Source organism: Zonotrichia leucophrys, chromosome 2 (genome assembly GCF_028769735.1).
Source record: "Zonotrichia leucophrys gambelii isolate GWCS_2022_RI chromosome 2, RI_Zleu_2.0, whole genome shotgun sequence".
Taxonomy (NCBI): Eukaryota; Metazoa; Chordata; class Aves; order Passeriformes; family Passerellidae; genus Zonotrichia; species Zonotrichia leucophrys.
The window spans coordinates 60,880,333-60,901,763 of record NC_088171.1 but is presented as its reverse complement, the minus strand read 5'-3'; the positions used below and the strand labels follow the sequence as shown (position 1 = coordinate 60,901,763).

The window sequence follows — 21,431 nt, the reverse complement described above, 5'->3', positions numbered from 1 at the left end:
CACGCAAATAGAACCACAGCTCAGCTCGTGGGATGTACCTTCTCTCGCCGTCTGGGGAACGTCTGCGTTGGGTACCAGAACCTCTGATCTGTACCGCCGAGATTTGGAGAAAGCTCTCTTTAATCTCCTCCCTCAGTTTCTTGTGACCCTCCTCTATCTTGTCCTCTAATTTTTGAAGACGTGTTTCCACCGCTGCGATTCTGGCATGTGTTGGGCCATGTACAGCATCTGCATATGCTCGGAGCTTCCTTGCCATGTCAAGCACAGTCTCACCCCTCTCATCCCTCTTCATGATGGCTAAGGCAGAAGCATATTCTTGTGGCCCGAGTCGTACGAGTTTTCGCCACATCACAGACGTGCATGGTACTAAGTCTGGGTTCCTAGTTGTTACATCATCTGAGAAGATAATCTCAACCACGGCCATTTCTCTCAGGCGTTGGATCCCTTGCTCTATTGTCTTCCACTGAGTCTGCTGCATATAGAGATCGTCTGCACACAGGTATCTTTCTGCTACACTTCTTAGGACTCGTTCCAGAGGCTCTGAGAGTTAGCCCCCCTCATCATTCCTTGGTCTATGACAGTATCCTGTGACAGGGATCCCAAATGCCTGGCTTCAGTGCCATCCAACACGGTAGCCTCGCCTGCAGCATCCCAGAGACGGACCAGCCAACTAATTATGGATTCATCAGACCTTCGAGTGTAATCCTTCCGTAGGCCACGAAGGTCCTTCAGGGAGAAGGACTCAGTATTGGCATCTGATCTTGCATCTGCTGCTTTGACTCCTGACTTTACGTCAGGGGGCACTGAGGTTCCTTCTCCTTCATCATCATCATCATCATCATCCACTGGTCGATTGGTCTTGGCTGTGCATTTCCCACTTCTAGTGCTGGTAGCAACAGCCATGGGTTTGGCTGCTGGCTTCGAGCCTGGAGTGTTAGCTGCAGCCTGAGCCACCGGGACAGTTGCTGATTTATCTCCCTGCCCCCCTGCCTCTGTCTGCTGCCCGACACTATCTAGCAGTGTGCGATAAGCATATGCCAGGGCCCAGCTCACTGCAATGACCTTCCTCTCCTTAGGCTCATCCTGGTACTTCTCTTTCAGATATTTCCCCACCTCAGCTGGGTTCTGAATTTGTTCATGGGGAAAATCCCACACTATAGGGTCAGAGAATTCCTTCAGGATTTCGCCCATATCCTCCCATTTCCCACACCACTTAGGATTTTCCACACCAGGGTTTACTCCTGAGTCAGGGGTCTCATCAGCCCGGCTAGCTCAGTCGGTAGAGCATGAGACTCTTAATCTCAGGGTCGTGGGTTCGAGCCCCACGTTGGGCGCCAATTCATGTATTTGTCCAGGTTTAGAGCAAGTTTGGGGAAGAATCCCCCCAAAGGAGCTCCGGTGGGAAAAGCAGATCCAATCGGCCCCTCCCCCCTCAACTGGTCCGGGAGGAAAGAAAAATACCTCCTTGAAGAAGGGTGGAAAAAAACCCCCCTGTTTATTAAACAATAAGACCAAAACAGTATCAAAACAATGAGACCCCTTGCCACTCTAAAAGAGATGACAAACTGAGAAAACCCCGGGTTCAAGCAGCAGCTCACTCAGTCTCTGATCAGTCTCTCAGTGCTGGAATTGTCGCAGGCCAGGGCCGGCCTGGTGGGCCACAGCTGCAGCTGCCGGTGCTCTCCTGGGTGTTCAGTCCAGAGCAGTTCCAAGAGGTCCAAAGAAAAAGGGAAAAAACAGTCCAGGGAACTTCTTTGCCTCAGCTAGCTAACACTAACTAAAAAGCAAAAGAAGAGCTCTCTGTCCCGCTGTCTGTCCGCAGACAACACAGTCAGGAGCAGGAATGTGGAGGAGTGGAGTGCAGTGTCTGAAAACAAACTGCGCGCTTCTTCTCTCTCCCCCTTCACTCTCTGTAACACTCTTAAAGGTACAAAACTTATTATTATTCAACATAAACAGAATGAGACGATTGGGGATAAAAGCATCATATAGTCAACCCAGGACATTGAGGAAACTAGGAAAGCTATAATGGTACACCAGTTAATACATGGGGAAAGAGAAAGAGCAATAGAACACTGAAAAACAACAACAAAAAAGAGTCCATGCATCTGATATGTGTCTGATAAATGACTGCTTTCCCACAAGACATGCGGGAACAACGCCTAAACTGAGTGTGTAATGGCCCTTCCCTGAGACAGGGCCAATCTGTCTGACAGATGACACTGAGCCCAGAAAGGCAGCAGCATTCTCCTTGGGCCGTGGAGCAATAAAGTCTCTGCGCTAGAGTTACTGCCACTATTAAGAAGAGGTGCAGGGCATTAATTATATTCACAGGAGAAACAGAAGTAAGGCTGGGGCATGGCAGTATAATAGTATTGAGACTGTCATTTCCCAGTCCAAACTCCTGTAATTAAGTCCCAGCTGAGGTCTCCTGTTCAGGTCTATGGTCTTGATTTCAAAGGGAGAGAGGCAAATAAATAAATAAATAAATAAGAACAGAATAGTTTCTTTCCATGTAAGGACTGCCAGATATTTGGAGGTATTTATGGGTATTTTTATTTGAAGAGGCTGGTGGGTTGTTTTTACCTTGTAATTGTCTGCTCTCCCTTTTTGAAATTAATTGACTGCATTCACTCCATAGAACCTAACTCACCTTGAAGTCCACCAGGACTTGATAGATGTTAGGCTTACTTTTTATATTATAGCTCAAGATCTGCCAAAAAGTGAGAGCATAGGAAAAATTCCACCATTACCTTGCTCTACATCTCCATGTACTAAGGATATCTAATATTCAACACAGGGCTATAGCAACACAGAACTAAGCATCAAGGCACCTTGTGTGACTATTTTGCTTCCAGTTCCCAGAGCGGTATATGTAAATTTGGTGACTAATTCTACACATCTTGTGCTGTTTCCCTTTCCTTCTTTCTTTTTTTTTTTTTTAATGGTGAAATTGATCTACATATTCCTGCTTCTTGATACTTTTAATGTAAGTTAATTGTCTGTTAAAAACAAAAAAAAAAGAAAAAAATAAGCTCCAATGGCAAATTTGTGAATTATTTTTTTTAAATCTACATACTCAATGACATATTAGCTTTAAACCTGCTTCTGTTCACAAGCACAATGTTACAAATCCAATTTTCCTTATTCTTCCCCTTGCCAATAGACTAATTGGAAATAAAAAGAAAAGAAACAAAATTAGAAAGGTGAGCACAAGTGAAAAGAAAGAAATCACAAACTTTTGAGAGAAAACACTCTCTTTTTTTGCTAATATTTCCATTTTACTTCTAGTTTCTTGAATAGAGTCCATTCATGAGTTTACCTTGCTGTTTGCTTCCTTTTTAAATTTAAACTAGTTTTCGTATAAGTTTTTACATTTAATTCTCTTGGGGTTACTGAAGAAATCATTAGTCAATGGTTTATACAACTGTAATTCCATTTTCCCAGGTTATTAAAAACTAATAGCATGCAATTTAATTAGACTAGATGATGAGAATCCACTTATAAGTTAGAAATAGACTTTCAAACTGCCTGTCTTCTTCCTTGCTGCCAAGCAAGACTTTATAATAAATCATTATTCCTTTTAAATGAATTTAGTAATTACAAAGGACTTCATTCTTATTATATTCACCACAGCTATACGTATTTCCATAAGTTATCTCATTTATTTGTACCAAGAGTACTATTAAATATAGAATTAATTTATCAGAGCGGGCTACTGGAAGAAGCCCTTGGAGGATATTGTTGGTAATGGTCTGAAACAAAGCTTTCTGCTTATCCAAAGAATGAGCCTCTGCAGGAACCCTCAGTATTAACTCTCACACCACAGCATGGCAATGCTGTAGAGTGCTGAGGCAGGGGACAAGGCACAAGAGTGACTCCTTGGCCACAGCCTTTCCAAGTGCAGTTCCTGTGCTGAGCCTTGAACTGAGATGACAATTACTGTAACCTGGAGCATAGACCTCTTTCCCTAAGGAAATGAACCAAGACCTCCCATTTATTTCACATAGCCTGTTTAGAATCACTGGGTAATAATGGCCTTCAGTCACTGCCAGCCCATGGTGAATTTAAAATAGTGACTTGGAAGGGAAATGCTCTATGTCATAATTCCCTAGGCACATGATCCCCTCTATCATGCCATTTATTAGGCAGCTTGGCCCTGGCACCACATTTATTTATAACATAATATTTCATGCTCTATAGTCTGAGGTTAATAAAGTCTCATTAACAGCTCCTTTATGGAGTATTCCTTTATGGGCAGTCCCCATAAAGCTCTCCAAGATTTGATTTTACAATAATGGCAAAGAACCTCACCATTTATTTTCCCCCATCCAATTTCAAAGACCCTACAGCAGCACAGAAGTGGGGGAAAGAAAGGGGAAAAAAAAAAACATAACAGGAAAATAGTCATCTGTGGTGCAGTGAGAAGAAGGCAAAGAAAAATGTGGTTATCTAATAGGCAAATATGTTTTCCCTAGGTGCTAGACGATATAGTCTGTTGGTAAGTACAACAACAACAAAAAAAACTCATTAAGAAAAAACCTGGATAAGGATGACAGTGATTTTTAATTGCCTCTTTGTTGCGAATTCTCATTGGCTTGGCTTGAATAGACTCTTGAGAGGAGGAATGTAGGAATTGGCTGGAATTCCACCTCATACCCTGCAGGCTGCTGTCTTCTAGAGTCCTTTGAACTTCTGAAAGCTGAGCAGCCTTTCTCTTGAAGTCTTCTTAGATACAGTCACAAGAGCCTCTGTGTCATGGTGGTTTCTTATTTTAGTTCTGAATATCACTAAAAATTATTGATGCTTTCTAAAAGAATAATATTTCCAAGGCACTGGGGATTGGGTGTTTTTCTTTTGTAGAATATATTGCTTACAATTCCTCAGTATTTGGATTTAATAGATGCTCATAACTTCTATCTTAACCTGTTCAGTGTCAGAACAGCTCTGGAACATCCAAAAAAGAAAATAAAAATCCAGAAAAGAAAATAAACTAATAATAAATTTATTTAAACTAATAATAACTATAAACTCATGTATCGGCTGAAGAGACTTCTTAAAATGTGTCTTAAAAAGAATCCCATTGGACCTTTTAAAAGCAATAAGACAATCACAGCTGAAGGAATGTGCCAGAAGGTCATGACAGGAATAAGATGCATTTACCTTTCATGTAGAGGAAGAAGAACAGCACACTTACCAGTACCCTTTGAGAGAGGACAAACTTTGTCTCGGTGCATACGTCATTCTGAAATAAATACACAATGTCTCTTCACCAAAGAAATCACAGTCCAAATAAAGGAAGCACAAAAAAGTGGAAGACAAGAGAAGCGCTAAGAAAGAAAATTATTTGTCCAAGATCAATGTGAAATCTTCTGGCTTCTACTGTACACCAAACCTAGAGGAGAAGGGGTCAGGATATTTTTCCATATGGCCATTCCTTCCTGCTTCTACCCTACCCCAAATGTTAGTGTTTAGGTGAACATGGAATTTAAGGGTTTGGGGCAACAACAGGTAGATAATACGCTGTTTGAAGAAAAGTAACATATATCAGTCAGTGCTTTCTGTAATTCTAAAGTGGGATTAAAGGATTATAAAATGCTTATCCCCCCTCAATTTTATGCTTATGTATGTCCAAACACAATTAATGCTTTATTTCCTAAAAAAATGAAAGTTTTCACTGAAAAGTGAGTTTTGAGTGGAAAAAATACATATCACTTCAGAGAGAAGGGAGATGGACTTGACAAAGAAAACAGTCGCACATGAGAAAAGATGGATGGATGTTAGAGCTTGTGAACACTATATATTCTGATGTAAAGCCTATATTTGAGATGTCTGCCATATTCAGTTATTTACAAAGTCAGAACTTGCAAATAGTGACAAATTCATAGCATTATAAATACTAAAAGAGAAAGATAAAAATAATTGCTTCTCAAACAATATCAATTATTCAATGAATATTTAACATATACATAATTTTGCTATAGGAGATCAATGGAATCACACAGTGAAATTTAAACATTTGCTTAAAGGCACAATAAAAAGAGATGGGATTATTTATATATGAAACTGTAAATTTATATTTAATGTAGTCTCTCATCTTGATTGTTTTAAGTTTGTAAATTTAATATGAATAAAAAAGACCACTGTATATTGATGCTGATCTCTATTATAAGAATTATGGAAACAGAAATCAAGATGAGACCCTGCCAGCATAGCATTTGCATGACAGTTTACTGCACTCCAGCCTACATTCCTTCCATCAAGTGTCTAATTTGCCAAATCCCAGTAACAGAACAACAGTTTATGCTGAGAACTTCAGTCTTCATATCTTTTGTGGTTGGGTTTTTTGTCTTTTTTTTCTGTTTTGGAGGGATCTTTTAAACCTGCATTTAAAATCATAATGCCTTTAATTTTTGTCCTGGGTATGAACCAGGCACATGGAACTATTTCACTTTTAGAAAGAATACTTGCAAAAGTTATACTAAATAGTGAGTGACTTTCTATGTGCTTCCCTTTTTGGGTGTTCTTCTCCCTTTCTTCATAGCTTCCAGTCTTCTAATAACTGTTTTGAAACAGGTATTACATAGGAACTGTCCATCTCCTTGTGCAATAGGACATTGTATAACTCAACTGCAGTCACACAAATTTCAGTTCTAAATGACTGAAGGCAGAGGCTCAAATTATGAGTCATGATATTGATATAGGAGGGTTGCCCAGGCCTGGGAAACACAGATATTTAAAACAGATATGCTTAACAACATTGCTTTAAAGAGTACAGAAGGTAGCTCAATATATTAGAACTGAATTTCCACAATGCAACATCTATGTTATAGCACGCAGGAGCCTATACTTAATTTGGCATTCAGCTCTGCCTGTAACTGCATCTAAGTATTGATCTATCAATCTGTAGTAGTTAACATCACACGCAAAGAAAATTTCATTTATCTTCACACACCTGTCTTCCATTATTCAGAATCAGCATGTCCAAAAATCAAATATTCATCATGTTTTCAAAGATGATTTTGTAGTAACAACTCATTTTCATCTTGGTTTTCTATTCATGAGAGGGTTTAGACCTCCTGAGCAGCTCAACCATAAACTGTTAATGTGGAGACTAACACAGCATGGGAGAGAGAGAGAGAAAACAACCTCACCCACAAACAAACTCAGCACTCAAATAGGCAGCCCTTGTTTGCCAAGGCTATTGCATTAAAATATCTGCAAAAAAACAGAAATAGGAAAACAAGAGCGGTGGCTTTTGCATGATGTAATTGCAATCACTGAGAAGGAAAAGACTGTGGGTAGGTAGAGGTAAAAGAGAAAGGAAGGGGTAAAACATAAAGAATTCCAAAACAGAGCACCAAACAGGACCACTAGAAATTCATATGTGAGGGAAACTAAGAAATCTTCCAAAAAAAGGCAAGAAATGCATGCAAAAGACTACAAAGAATGGCCAAAAAAGAGCCCCCCAAACTAGTAGTGCTTTGCACTTATCTTAGGATTTCGAGAATCACTTTTAGCAATCTAAAGAGAGGAAAAGCAGAGACAAAGCACATCTACCAAGAAGCTGAAGGTGTTGACATTTATTTCATCCAAATAAAAATTTTTAAAGCAGAATATTGAATGTATACTAATTTAGAGTCAATAAAAATGATAGAGAAATAAAAAAGCAGCAATAGCTCTGACATGTCTTTAGGTAGTGGGAGTAACCAAGTATTATAATTGGAGAATTAAATATACGAAAATACATTTACAGGTGAAAAAACTCCCAAAAACTCTCAGCATCCATTTTCCAACTGAATTCAATCTATAAGACAGGTAGAAAAGTGTAAGTTACATTTGAAACCTGTTCTCCATTTAAATTTATACACCACAATCAATGTTACATGTATTTTCTACACTTCATCCTTGTTTATTCAGTATATACTGGAAAGAGAATTTTCAAGGGCAGTAAAGACAGGAAATCACTTCAAAGAGAAAAGCTTCAGGATTTTTGATCAGATTATTATTAATCAATTGTATTCATCATTTTCTCCTTTCTAAGGTATTTCCAGGCAGCTCCAATTGCAAACAATTAATTGAAGATATACAAAGCAAAACAGAAAAATGGAAACAAAACCATCTATTAGATACAACAGCTTTAAAACCAAAAAGAAACAGCATGGAATTTGCACTGAAGCCTAGAGAAAGTCACAGCAGAAGAGGCAGAAAAGGCTACTCACATAACTTCATTTCTCAGATAATGCTGAAATCTAAAGGGTCTGCAAATATTTCTCATGATGAGGGACCAGTAGGAAATCACAAAAAACAAGGGTATGGACTGCCCATAATGTCCAGATTATTGTCATTCTTCCAGCACCTGAGCTACACATCTAAATACTAGATACAGAAATAAGGAAAAAGTCACAAGAGCACATGTAAACCCATTAGATCCTGAGACACCCAAAAGTATCTGTAGTTCCCTCATTGTGACCCAATGAGGGGGCTGTGTGCTCACAAAGCTGCTAAGGACTACAGTTCTTACTAATTTTTTGCTTACTTCAGACTTTTGTTTTGTGGAGAAGAGAAGTATTTGCAGAATGAAAAATATGAGGGATGGGAAGGGAAAAGAGAGTGAATACATATTTCAATGTTTGGACTCCCAAAGAGCAATAAAAAAAAATAGTACTCATTTTAATTTCAAATTTGAGGTTTTTTCAGACTCAGAAGTGGGGAAGACACTCTTAGTACAAGTTCTTAGTACTAGTATTTCAAATTCTCCTTTCCATCTCCCTCCATTTTGCCTTCAGAGTACACATCCTTCCCACATTCTCATGTTGAACAAATAAGAAAAAGGGTATCCCATCCTCACTGCTGAACAGTAAAGCCATACAGGAAAAGAGGAAGAATTAAAAGCTTTGCATACGCAATGCCTTGAAATGATTAGGAGCAAGGCATCACAAATCCAGAAACACTAGCTCAGGTTCAGAGGCGTGCTCCTGTGTGCCGCCTCTCACCACACTCACGTTTGTCTTGCACTGCTTATCCTTGCTCCAGATATTTGGAAAGGGATTATCCAAGATACTTACTTGCAATTGCAGGGGTTTAGACTCAGTGACCCAGAAGGTCCTTTAGTCTGAAGTCTCTCTCAGTTGTCTAATTCCCACCCCAGCCATACCCCAAAAGCTGCAGCCTTCCAAGTAATAGCAGGATTGACCTTTGCCTTATGTACAGCAACATCTTTTAATGAAAGCAGAAATATTTTTCTGTATCCTAGCACTAAGTTGTACCACAGTAACTGAGCAAAATAGAATTCTGTTTGCACACTAGCAAAACGAGGTAACACTGGCATCCAAAGAAAGAGTTTTATCTATAAAATCTTTTATTTTAGACTATTAGGCCTGGGTTTAAGTTGCATTTTAACCATAAATATGGGAGAAGCTGTCCCAGATGGTGAATGTAAAACGTGCTGTAAATTTTAATGAAGCAAATAAGTCACTAATAACAATAATGCCAACACTGCTGCGTTTTTGGTAGATGTTAATAAAGCAAAATTAAAAAAAGAGCATGCAGCATTCAAATAAGTGCTTAAGAAGCCCAATATAATTTGCTAATTCAGCTATTCACACTTTGATTGCACAGCCCCTGGTCATCTGCTCAAGTACAGCTGCTTCATGTAAAAACAAATAAAAAAAATTTTATTGTCCACCAGATGTCCCAGCTTGTAATACTTGCTGCTATAATTCAGGTCACCCAAGGTTCAAGCACATTTAGAAATCGATTGTTCTTGGATGGTCAACCTTGTGACAGTGGTCAAGGCACTTCAGTCCTGGGTTTATCCTGCCAAGAGGGGAGGGAGCAGTCCTGTGTTGAAAGAATATTCATGCTATGGATATCACAGGCACCCCAAATAGACAATTACTATCACAGCTTAGGGAAAGAGCTGGAGAGGACTGGAGTGAAAAGAATTCAAGAAACACATGCCCTGCTTTATAAGGCCATTGGAAACCCATTAACAGGGCCCTAACAGATTTATTTTCTTTACTGAAAATGAATTTATTATTAAAGAAAGGTATAAAAGCACAGGGCACAACAACCACCACTGCTGGGCACCAGCATTCTCACTGCTCTTGATGGGAACTAGACGATACACGTAGTGCAGCTGGTGCTTCTCCCCAAATAAAATGTAAAATTCAATGGAGCAGAATTATCAGCTGGAGCTAAAACATCTTGCACCAAGGGTGTCTGTTGCTGTGCTGCACAAAGCAGGTTTGAAATCAGCAGGCTGTGTTTTGTTTATGGATTGCACAGGGCTGACAACCAAGGAAAGGCTGGACTGGAGGAAGGAGAGCTTGTTTCTGGAAACACCTCCTCTTCCAGAGCAGGAAAAGGGCATCAGTGAATGGAAAGAATCTGAGCAGAGCCAGGGACTCCTGCCAGAGCCATGCTAAGGGTACAGCGGTAGCATACAGATGCTGACACCAGATTCCCACCAGGGTGAGAAGGACGATGATTTTGTACAAGAGTGCACCACACCCAAAACTCTATGCCTTTATTGCAGAAGATGCAAAAACCTGAAACTCCCATCATGTTAAGATGTTTCAGAGTACTCTTTCCTTAAGCAGGACCTGTGCAGCCTGTCTTAGCAACACAAGCATCTGTTTGTCACCTTGTCTGATGATTTACAAGGAGCAATGTCTTGACAGGAATATTTTCTGAGAAATTATGTTGTTCTGCTATACCTAATTTACGCAGTGCTGCAGAATACACAAAAAGTTACATTTCCATCAGGCATCTACCTCTCACTGTACAGTTCCTCTCAGCCACTGAATTTTTGCAACTTGATGCAGTCATCATGAGCCCCTGGCACTTAAATGTGCGTTGCAATTAATAGAACAATTACTTGATTGAAAACTTTCCCTCTTGAGCTTTACCCCTGTTAGCCTTAAAACAGAGAAATCAGAGGATTACTCAGCTAGTTAATGATTTCACATGAAAATGAAAGTCCCTTCTGTCCTAGTAGACTGAATTTTGGAAAAGCTGTTAACGTCTGTGAAAGGGCTTTACCACTCATCTTGGACAGATTTAAACCATCAGTATATTTGTTCTTCAAAGCCTGCCTTTCTCACTTTGTTATCAGATTTCATGAGTGTCTCCTTGCCCATTTTTCCCCCTCAGCACATATTTGCTTCTCTTGTCCCCACAGCTGACCTGCCATGATGCCCATGCAAGCCATTAAATCATAGTTCCCTTTCTCCCCATTTTATCACCATGTCCCAAAGAAAAACCTCAATCCAATTATTTGAGTGCTCTTCAAAACCTCATTTCTCCTCACAGTTTGTCAGCCACCACAGACAAAGAAACACCACTATGTCTTGTATCTGCCTCCATCTCTGTTTTGATAATTTACTCCCACCTACATCAGTATCAGCTGCTGTCTCTGTACCCTTGGTGAGGCACTAAACAGCCAACAACAGCCTGGAGGAGATGGAGCAATGGCTGGCTCAGTGACTTGGCTGGACTGAAGAGAAGGATGCAGTGCTGCTGGTACAGGAGCTACACAAGGAGCCCCGTGTCTGCAGGGCCCTCTGCTATCCTGTACAAGGGGAGCAGGAGAAGGGCAAAACAGCTGGGGAAAAACTGGCTCCCTGTGACTTTGGGTCACCCACTTCATCAACTTTAACAGCTGCTTTCTGACACATCAAAGCAGCAGAAATATGTTTCAGAAATGCAGCGAGCTTACATCTACCCAAAAGAGTGTGGTATAGACTCAGGGAGAACAAAATGCAGTGGCTTCAAACAGTTAGAGGGATTAGGCTTGAAGATGTTGGATCAAATTTTAATCATGTCTGGAGAAATCCACCTACATGCCCAGAGAGCAAAATATCTAGCCCAGGACTTGCAAAGAGATTGTCATTGCAAATGCACATCCTTGCCTTTTCCACACAGTTCAGGCAGGATTTGGTCAGTGCATGCACAGGGGCTTTGCAGCTGCCTGCCCAGCACTCATGCAGTGGCTCTCAGTTAATTACCCATTCCTTGCTCTCCACCTGGTCTAGCTGCAATTGGAAGGCTGTATTTTCACTCCCATCTGTCACAAGTCCCCAAAAGCTGGGACAAATGTTGGAAGGGTTAAATCAAATTTAACAAAAGAAAAAAAAAACCGGGGAGGGGGGCAGATGTGGGAGGGTTAGGGTTGAGAGATGGAGGGAGGGATGAGAAGAGATATATTTTAAGTCAAAGGTGACTCTGGGTTAGTGAGAGAATGATGCATCTGACTCCATTGATTTCAGAAGGCTAATTAATTACTTTATTATACTATACTATGTACATTTCATCTAAACTGAATCTGCCATGCAGTCACTCTTGCTCACAACTGCTCACTCTGCACTCATCTCTGATTCTCCCATGACTGTCCCGTGACAGTCCGACACACACATACACACACACACACATTCTCTTCTTGGCCCTGACAGGCCAAGGGAACAAAACATCCTCACTTTGGATAAACAGTCTCCATATTGCATTCTACTTTAGCACAACACAGGCACAGCAAGTGAGGCAAGAATTGTGTTTTCCTTTTCTCTGAGGTTCAGAGACTGTGAATCTCAGAAATCCTTGGGAAGAATTGTGCCTTGCTTTTCTCTGTGAAGAGAAATGTGGCAACAGAGATGCCCGTCCTCAGTGGAGCCAGGATGCAAAAGGAGTGAGCAGGTGCCTCCCAAGCATTTACTCCGCTACCACGTTCTGTGGAGGGCCCAGTACCAGGCTTTTCATCCTGGAGTGATGCTGGCAGCCTGCAGCCCTTGTGGAGACAAAGGGAAGCCTGATCTGCTCGGTGCCAAGGCAGCAGCCCCGCACTCGGGGTGCCCTGGAAACCCCCCCAGCTGCAGCCACTCTGCCTTCATTGGCAGGCACCAAGTGCCACTCCTGGCCATTGTACAGCCTCACACAGACTAATCCTCTCAGAGGCTATCCTAATGAATTGGCAGCTACTGGATTACATGGGCTGCAAGCAGACTGCAGCTGAAAGCTGACTGAAATATCTTCCTATACCTCTGCTTCTAAGCATCAGATTCAGTCTCCATACATCAAACAATTTTCCCCCTTTTTAACCATCAGCTCTGTTGCAGACCCATTGACTTGAGCAACGGTTTTGTTTGACAAACTACAAAACTTGATTTGATCTTTTAAAGACTCAGTGTCACTTTTAGGCTATTGTTAGCTCTCAGAGTTTCATTGCCAGGCAGATAATAACAGGTATTTTTCAAGCTGCAAAGACTAGAGTCCAGGGATTATATAACTGGGAAAACAAAATGTGACCCACATCTAATGGCTCAGAAAGTAAATGTAAGAAAACAGTGATTATTTGCTGAGTCTCATTTTTAAGCCTATTTCAGGATCTTCTAAACATTGAGGGTTGAACAATTTGTATCACTGCCAATTCCTTAAAACAAAATTTATCCTCTCTGCTGTTTCAATTACGCAAACCGCACTGAATCTACAGTCTTTACACTTTCAATAAAAGATCTTAATATCTAAACAAGCATGCAAGCAACTTATCTCCCTGTGCTTTCTTTGAGCATTTATCACAAAAGGTTATTATTTCCATGGGACTGTGCAATTAGACTTCACTCTTTATTGACCTCTGTCATACTTTGAATTAGCCATTATCTATGTTGTTACTAAATAGCTGCTTTTGAGTCTCATTTCATCTGCAGCTCCAGAGAACAGCTAATTCATCTAATTCAGTGGAACTTGGTCTTGCTTGCACCAAGAGAGAAGAAGAACTAGGACTTCTGTTTTCTAGCCTCTCCAGCAGGTGCAGACAGTTCTCATCTTCTCTAAAGTCCATGGAAGTCAGTCACCCACAGAGACCTTCAGACAGGTAATGTGAGCCAGCTTCTCAGCTGTCTGACAACTGGTGAAATCAAAATTGATCACTGAAGTTAGGAACGTCAGAGGATCTCACCCATATGGGTAAGAGAAAGCCATGGAACAGCAGGAATCTGAGAAAGCCTTTGGAAGCCAACAAAATATGTGGCATAATGCACTGAACCCATGAATATTGCTGATGGCTTTTTTTTTCTTCCTGTTCCCCTTTTGTTCCAAAATGATACTTGTACTGAGTTTTTCCTCTAGATTTCACAGTTCTCAGTCTTCTGTGTAACTGGAGCTAATACTTTTTCTTCAACTAACAATAATCCCCTAGCCACACTATTGGTTTAAGGCTCAGCCCAAGGACAGAAACAGGGCTTGCCATTCAAAATAATGTGAATGTGTTAGCATGCTTTTTTTAAAGTCTAGGGAGTGTTATTCTGGCAATGTGTTCCAATCTGATGCCAAATTTGGATTTAAATTCTGGGGACAACTTTACTGCTCATGATCTGACCTAGATGGTCCCAGATTGGGTGTATTTTAGAGACACAGGACTATATATTCCATGCAAATACTTATGTGAAAAGGAGATAATAGATCAAATGTTCCAGCATTAAAAAAAAAAAAAAAAAAAGAAAACAAATCCTAAAGAAAAACTCACCTAGAGGAAAAGCAGACAAATAGCTATAGAAGAGGGCTACTGACAGACAAGTTCAAAGCTCAGTTTCAGATTTTCACTTGAAAAATTTTATACAAGGAATCTCTGATGATAGCTAAGCACATTTACCTCTGTACAGCACGGTACACTTGGTAAAGTAGTGCAATTCTTCTCTTCCTTCCTCTGAGCCTCACATTTTCCACATCCTTAGCAACATGAATGTTATAGCACAAAAGCTTCAAATAAAGCCAGGGCATAGGGTCTGTGGAAGAGCACAGAGTGAAACAAGTCCCTCCACAGGCAACAGTTTGGAAACCAGTGCAGAACAGGTGAAATCTACTTTTGCAGCTACTGCAAACTGCAGACTTCTGGTTTTGTGCAAAAAAAACCCAAAAAAGACCTCACAAAAACTTATCTGAAATACTATGCATGAAATTCATCGAGATATAGGTGGTTTAAATGAAAGTTTGACTGAAGATCCACTTTTATTTCCCTTGATCCACTTTCATCTCCTGCACAGTAATTTGATTTTTATATTTTAACAGCAATAAGACATACTTCCCTTTAAATTAAATACTATTTATTTTCCCCTCAAGAATATTTCATCTTCTAAGGCTACAGTGATTCTGAAAACTTCACATTAAGTGTGAATCTGTTGCAGAAAACTCAAAATTACCTACTAGGAGAATCAAGCTTGTGAATACCACATGTAACTTCAGTCTACCCATATCTAGTGTGTTTAGAGGTTGGCTAATAAAACCCATTTAAGTAAGATGGTCTCCTTTTGCATTATATCTTTGCTTACTATTCATGGCCTGCTTGGGCAATACTCTGTTAAAATCCTATTTTAAAGCCCCTGCTTTGTGAGATGACATTTTAATGCAGTCAGGGCTCATCTCCGGAGTTTTTCTATTAAAAAAAACCTGTATCTGCTCTGAAGAGATAAAGCAAGAACACAGACAGGCTCCAAACCCCTCGTAAGGGGGCAGAGATTCAATGCTAATGTTTCTGTTCTCTTTGCTTCTTCATTAAGTATTTTCTTAATTCAAAGCCCTTTTTGTTTTCTTTTTGTTTGACAGAAGCAAAGCATTTGATCAGCTACACCCTTTATACCTGGTCAGATATGAATCCTTCTCATCCTCCATCACCACAGGACTGCCTGCAATCCTCCTCAATCACTGGTTCTGCCTTGGAACCCATAGGGATTTCGCACAGCCTGAATTTATATTAGTTCACACAGTGCATTTCCTCCCCCCACTCTCTGCCCACACTTTGTCAGAAGATGTCTGTTGGCTTGCATTGACAAGGACATTAACAGCCCTGGGGAAACTCTTTTCCTGACCTTGTCTGTGCAAGGTGACACTTGACATGCTCAGTGCCACAGCCTAAGCACAGCTGGGCAACTGCTGCCCAAACGTTAATACTCGTGATAGATGAGTTTATTTAAAAGCTGTATCTGATACTGATGACTGGCTTAGAACACCTGCCTCACCAGCATCACAAGAGAGCTGCCAGGCCAGTGAAACACCAACCATCACTCATCAGCAGGATCTGAAACTTGGCTAATAGTTAACTTTCTGACCTATTACTCTGTTTATGTGCCAAAGTATGAAAGATGAGGGGGGCACATTTAAGTCACCTGATGGCAAACATATGCCAAGATTTACTTGCACTTCTTGATGTTGTTGTCATTCCACTTGAACACAAACAGTTACACGGAGAATAAAAGAAAACCAGAGCTCACTTGCACAGTGAATTTGCTATGCATTTCTGCAGGCACAACCTTCTTTACAAGAGTCCTCCTACAAAACTTCTTTCATTCAGCAGCTAAACATCATTGCTGATTGTGCATCAGGCACCAGGCTGGCATGTTAAAAGGTGATTCATTCCTCTTAGCATGGCACTAGAAGAGCCTGTCTCTCTCCATGCTTAATATAGAAGAACCTGGCTCAGCAATCTTGTGAATGGTTAAAGATAGCAAAGCTGAACCCTCAGCTCTGTGGCTTAGAACAGCCAGGGATACAAACCAGCTGTGTAAAAACCTTTGCTGCTCTCCAGGAAATTTGTGAGACCTTGGCTTTCACAGCCAGACCCATTTTGCTCAGCCACTTTGCTAAGTGAAAGTAAGAGGGACAATTAAAGGAGCATCTGTACCTGGCAGGAGCAGGAGCACAGCAGCCAAAACAGGAGCAGCCCCAAGAGGGAGCACCCAGACGGCTTGGGGACAGCAGGACCTTTGGAAGCTGAATGGCCAGCACACCACCACCAGAGCAACCTGCTGATTGCGCCTGTGTGCTGCAGGGATGATGGATGCCTTCCACCCATGGCCGCAGGATTCAGCTCCACCCTCCAAGGCTGTGTCCCAAATGCAGGAAATTCATTAGAACTAGGTCATGTTGCAAGATATCTGACTCTACTTGGCAAAATTTTCTTGAAACTTCTGGAAATTTCTTTAATCTCTAAAATTATTGCCTTACACTCTTAAGGAAGAAACAGTCCAAGTGACACAAGTAATAAAAAACTAATGTATGTTGAGTTTTTCCCTCCCAAAACAGAGCAAAATATTTATAAAAAGCAGGTAGTAATAGTAATTTAATAAAATTAGTTATTGAAAAAAAAAGCACACAGCTTCTTTAGCATGCAGTATACATGTAGATAAGTTTAAAATGTTCATCCTGGGTTGCTTTTAACTCTGAGAAATATGAAAGAAATTGCAATGCTGTACAGGAAAGGCCTAAGTATGGGGGTTTCCTTTAGATATATCCCTAAAATAAGCACAAAAATAAAACATTTTAAATGGATTATTTTTAATTTATCAGCTAAAAGGAAGACTTAGGAGCAGGTAATGGTAGTTAAATTCAATTAATAGAAAATTCTATCAAGTCTATCCAACTGAAAATTTATGATCTAACATTCCTAAGCCACCATCTTTCCATATGTCACAAACCTTACTTTTCCTAACAAAAAAAAAAAAACCAACCAGACAAAAAACCCCACAACCAACCAAAACAGCTAATAATGAAATCCAATCAAATCTTCTCTATTTTTAATGTTTTTATTGAATTTTGTCTGTTTTATCTCATAATCCCACTAAACTGATCAAAACTTTCAAAGAATCTATCAGCAGATTAAAACTGCTGCATGAATTAGATAAATAAACATCTGTGACTTGTCTTTATCAGTCACTGCTTGTTCCCCTTTCTCTCCTATGTTTGCTCAGTACTAATAATTTAATCAGGAAGACAATCTATTTATAGAAAATGGAAAAGATATGTGTTTCCACAGTGTCTAATTAAATAAAATTAAACACTCCAGTTTTTGGAAATTTTCTGCAACATTTGCAATGAAATGTGTTCTTTTGCTCAACATTTCTTTTTCATAAATCTGTTGTAAACATTTTCTCACATTTGATTCATCTAAGACATGGAATGGCAAATCATTAATAATATCACCACTACTAGTATTACTTTCATTGTCTTGATGGATGTGACAAATATCAAATCAATTTCAGAACCTACCTTAAATCTTCAAATCTTGAGTTTGTGAAAGCAGTTGCTGTGGAGAACTTGGATTCTTTGAATTCTAAAAGAATAGAAGGAGCACAGAATTAAATAAAAGCAAAAGACTAACAAATGTTGAAGTTTCTAAAATAGCTGGGGAGAAGCTAAAAGGCAGTAAGACATAAAGACAAAGCAGCTTATAGTTTGTCCAGACTGTTCTACTCATCATTACTGGTACCCCCTTAAAAACACCTAAATAAAGAGTTTCTGATATCTGCTTTCTTTGTACACCACCAGAGCTATAGGAGAACTGCTGATAATGAATATGAGAACTCAGAATTAACCTAGTTAGACTGGAAAATATCTTAGATCCTTATTAAAATCTTAAATTACAAAGAGATTTACTAAAATTATGCTCAGTAGAAAAGCAAAAGTATATCACAAACAACAGGAAACTTTAAAACTTATTTTCATTTCAAGTACAATCCTGTATTTTTTTTTGTAGTATGTTTAACCAATCAGAATAGCCCTAATACTGCAATAAAAATGAATACAGTCAACCACAATTCCGTGCAACACCAAGAGTCTATGAGTGTGATTATAAAACAGATTCCTAGTAATATGTAAGTACACAAAAAAATAGTAAAGTCCAAAATCAATACTGGAATTTACACCTTTATCAGAATTACTATTGCAAAAAGACTCCAAGTCTTTCATAGAATAAGAACCAAGACATGGTATTTTCATGTCTGAAAAGTCATGGTCTGATCTGGGATTTTAATTTTTTCAGCTTCTCTGCCAATTAAACACTTCTAGAGCTTTCAAAAATTATTTAGAGGTGAGATGAAGAGGCAATATGACCAGCACATATTTTACTTTTAGCTCTAAGGCTATCCACAGTTTTCAAAAACATCTTAGGAGGAAGGAACATGGATAATATATGGAATGGAGTGGTCACACCAGTAGCTGCTAACAGCGCCAACTCAAACATCAGTTTGTTCCCATGGGCTGAGCAGCCATCTCAAACTGAAAATACCCCCCATACACAGGTTAAGAGATGATTCATCCAGGGGAGACTTAGAAGGGATTTAGATATACTCAGGAAGGGCCAGCAGCAGTCAAGTAATTGACCCAGATGTGCCTACATGTCTGCTACCTGAGGTGCAGCCTAAGTGATGTGAAGAAGCAGTTTCAATTTAAGAGCAGAGCCTAACAAAGACAAGAGACTGATAAGTTAGGAGCAGAAACCAAGTGCAATGGGACTTTTCCTCCAACCACTGCAGGCAAGTGAATGTCAGCAGAGTGCACAGCAGTCCCTGAAGCTCTTGCGTTCAACCCTATTGTGCTGAAATGTCAAACAGGATCTTTGCCACTGGCATAAACATTTTAGAGAAGCTTCAGGGAATATACTACAGTGCTTACATCTCTGCTGGTTCCCATCTTGCAACACAGGAAAGATCCCTCAGAAACAAACACAGACTGTGACTCGTAGCAAAGAGTAGGATTGCAGCTGTGAGCAGATGAGGTTTGGGAAGGAGGGGGAAAAAGTCAAAGTTTGAGAAATTACAGAAAGGTCAGTCAGATGCTTACCTTACACATGCAGTTCTTTCAAAACAAGCCAGTGCCACATGGCACTCTTAAATATATAAATAACGGCTTTGCCTCTGCATTTATAGTCTCATATTCAAAGTTCCCAAGGAGTTACAGAAGTCAGATGTGCAGAGAAGGGTGTGACACCAAGGCCCAACTCAGTGTTAAAAAAAGAACTACTTCTTTTTGGTTCTCTTTGTGTTTATCTGAATGCTGATCACATTAAATGGCAGAAGACAGCAAAAGGGCACTCCAGGCAAATCCTGTTTCATAGCTTCTTGGCCTGTGGGAGATACTGCTCCCCAAGAAAGCATTCTTTAGGGAATCAGTGCTCCCCCTCATAACCAAACCCGGTAAACTTTGAGGCACTGTACAATGCCTCATGCAACCTTTGCAGAAGACACAGGTTGCCACAAATGTGAACCAATAGAAATGATCAAAGTAATAAATGCAATACTCATAACCAAGAGGATAGCAAAGGGAAAATACTGCAGCAATGATGTGTATTTTCTCCACGAGGTGGGGTAGTCTTTGATTTAAAACTACTGTGATGTGCAGCTGCATATAGAGATTCCATTCCCACTCCAGCACTTTTCTTAGACAAGCTTTACCAAGAGGACAACAGATTACAAATATGCAAGCACATGTTTAGAAGGCAATGTGATGTTCTGAAAAGATAGCCAGCTTTGTTACTTTTTCATCCCTTGTAAAGAATGTACATAACTGTGGTAAGATTGCTGAGAGCTGTGAGTTACATGGAGCTATATATAAAGCTAATACAAGTTGTGCTCTCACAATTTGAATTAAATAGAGCGGAGTGCACAATGTGGCTAATTGCATTTATTCTTCCCATTATACTCACATATAATTTCATTTCATCTTAAGAGCTGTGTTGGAAAAATGTAAAGACTATGCTAGTTTGCATTTTGTTGGCATTCATTTTGTGAACTGCATTCTCAGACTACATTTTACTGCTGTCAAGAACCACAAAACCTTGGAGAGAAGCCGCATAGATTTTTTTTTTCTTATTTTATGCTATTGTGGCACTGTAACAAAAAGTATTAAAATGGACAAACATTGCTTCTCCATTTAAGGTTTTGTACAATTGTTGCACAGTGAATGACACCCAAATAAATTCCTTTCCCCCACTTTAATTCTGGCAGATATAACAGATTGAGACACTGCTAGACAACTACTAGACTGAAGTAATTAAACAGTGTAATGTGCAAACAGCATTTTAGAGTCAGCAATTAGATCACTCAAATTAGATGTTTTATTTGCCCAAACATGTCTGTCAATCTCATCGAACAAAAGGCTTCATTTGCACACAATACAGCAGCAGACTCTCAAAGCCCTGGAGTGATGGAGCACTGCAGACCACTGCCTGCAGTCAGTGCCCCAAGAGATCCATCACACTGAGGCTTGGGCAAGACTGATAAACAGCCCAGAGCCAGCCCAGCTCCCTGCATCTACAGTGGGCACTCAGATCGTGTGTGCAGGCTGTACCTCTGCCTGGATCACTATAGAGTTCTGAAGGACGAAAAGAGAACCTTCAGGAACACAGGATGATCTGATCAAATGTGTTTATTCATCTTTTGAAACATCTTTGAATTTTAAATTAGTCGCGCGTTTCCGTAACATTCCTGTTCATGGCCTTGAAAGCCGAAGTCTTCAAGCCCAGTCAGAGGGAACACAGAGAAAAAACAAAGTCCACAATGTGCTTTCTTGATTTTGTGGTTGTTGTTGTGATATATTTGAGAGAACGGCATCATAATAAAAATAACATTCCACTGCATGCTCAGCTTCAGACCTCCTACAGCATACTA

The 21,431-nt window shown here is 40.0% G+C and overlaps 1 long non-coding RNA gene and 1 other non-coding gene across 5 annotated transcripts in view; one reads left to right on the top strand and one right to left on the bottom strand.

The window, feature by feature from the left end:
- LOC135444058 (uncharacterized) overlaps positions 1–21,431 on the bottom strand; it is a 127,341-nt gene that overhangs the window by 31,869 nt on the left and 74,041 nt on the right. For all 4 annotated transcript variants that reach the window (XR_010439157.1, XR_010439159.1, XR_010439158.1 and 1 more), the window contains exons 6-8: positions 18,034–18,097; positions 16,670–16,870; positions 5,198–5,245 (exon numbers count right to left, since the gene is read on the bottom strand). This is a non-coding gene — a long non-coding RNA (uncharacterized LOC135444058). The remainder of the gene's footprint in view (positions 1–5,197; positions 5,246–16,669; positions 16,871–18,033; positions 18,098–21,431) is intronic.
- TRNAK-CUU (transfer RNA lysine (anticodon CUU)) lies at positions 1,262–1,334 on the top strand. The gene has a single exon. It is a non-coding gene; the product is annotated as a tRNA-Lys (tRNA).